Raw genomic sequence first — 1690 nt, 5'->3', positions numbered from 1 at the left:
GGCCGCGCGTGTTTCACATTCATGGATAACCTGTGCAATAGCGTCCATGGCCAAGTCCACCCCTCGATCACGAGCCCATCTATATGTTGCATCTCTTCCTTGATGGCCTGAGGTGTCATGGGCCCACCAAGCTATAAATAGTTCACCCTTATGTTGCCAGTCCAGATCCACCTGAGCCACTTCAATCTCAGCAGCCTGATCCACCTGCTGGTTGTTTTGATGTTCTTCAGTGGCCCGACTCCTGGGTACGTGAGCATCTACGTGATGGACTTTTACAGCCAGGTTCTCCACCCGGGCAGCAGTATCTTGCCACAATGCAGCAGCCCAGATGGGTTTGCCTCTGCGCTGCCAGTTGCCCCGCTTCCATTGCTGCAACCACCCCCACAGGGCAAAACGTTGATGTTGAGTGCACAGAGTGAAACACGTGTGCGCCATACTTTAGATATACCCTCTGGAAACTAATCTTGGAGATTTATTTTCTTTCCTGCTTCTCCAGAATGTATTATTAATTTGGTGGCTGATTTTTTTTCTGTATCTCAGTAAGAGGTTTACTATGAAGTGCCTTAATGTTCAGTGGTACCCATAACATATTTTAAGTTTAAAGAAGGGTTAAACGATGAGAGATGAGAAATTGCTCTCGTGTTGGAGAAAGTTATTTGTTGGCTAAGACAAATAACTTTAAACTTCTCACAGAGCTGTGAGAAGTTTAAAGACATCTGAGCAGGCTGAGCGGATTGACTAACAACATTCAGTTCTGATAAATGCAGACAATCCAGGCTGGAAGGAAAAATGCTTAAGTTACACTTCTTTTTTTTTCTTTTTAACTTTTCTAAATTCAGTATGTACACTTTGGCATGATCTCTAAGAAGTGGAAGACCATCTTTGTAAAATCGGCTCTTATCAATACGGGAGGAACGTGTTGAAGCACCATGTAAAAAAGTATGTTGATTTTTTTTTCTTCTTAATTTACATTAGCAGTACAGCTTCATTTGGAATGACTTGTGCTTACCGATCACCTCATTAAATAATTCCCACAGACGTAGAACTGGAAGGATAGAGAAGGTGTTTACGGGCTGAGGAAGAACTTACAGAGAGTGATTGCGGTAAAATGGGATGCAAAAGAATAAAATAAGATGCAATAAAATAATATCCAACCAAAAGGGTAGCAACAGAATTGGAAATTCAAAAAGGAAATGCTTTTTGTTATATGCCCTAACTATGGTTTGGAATTCCTTTCTTTGGGAAGCTGCTGAGGTTGAGACCGTTCTGCAATGCTGCGATAGTGGGATACTGATACGAACACCAGGAACGTTTGGAGCTGTAGTTAACTCTGTCACACTTTGTAAGGGATGTGGGTGTTGACGGGCTACTCAGAGAGGGAAAAGGGCTACTGAAAAAAATACTTGGATGTATTTGGGGAAAGCCGGGGGCATCGCTACTCTCCGCTGCCCGTGCGGCTGAGCTATAGTATGTGGTTGCTGTAGCTGCCTCGCACCATTTGTAGCAGAAAAAGGTAACGGCTAGTCAGGGAAAAATGCCGGTGGGGTAACGCTACTCGTGTGTGAACCATCTTTGAGAAGCGCCTTGTTCGCCCTGCAGCCCTAATGTCGAGGAAATCGGGCAGCCTCGAGCAGAGCCGAGGCGGCAGAGCGCGGCTCCCCGCGGCCTCGGGACGGGGTCGCCCCCCCCT

The sequence above is a fragment of the Pygoscelis adeliae genome, unplaced genomic scaffold (assembly GCF_000699105.1).
Source record: "Pygoscelis adeliae isolate BGI_AS28 unplaced genomic scaffold, ASM69910v1 Scaffold218, whole genome shotgun sequence".
NCBI classification, from domain to species: Eukaryota; Metazoa; Chordata; class Aves; order Sphenisciformes; family Spheniscidae; genus Pygoscelis; species Pygoscelis adeliae.
The sequence above is the reverse complement of the archived record's forward strand: the minus strand, read 5'-3'. Positions refer to the sequence as shown.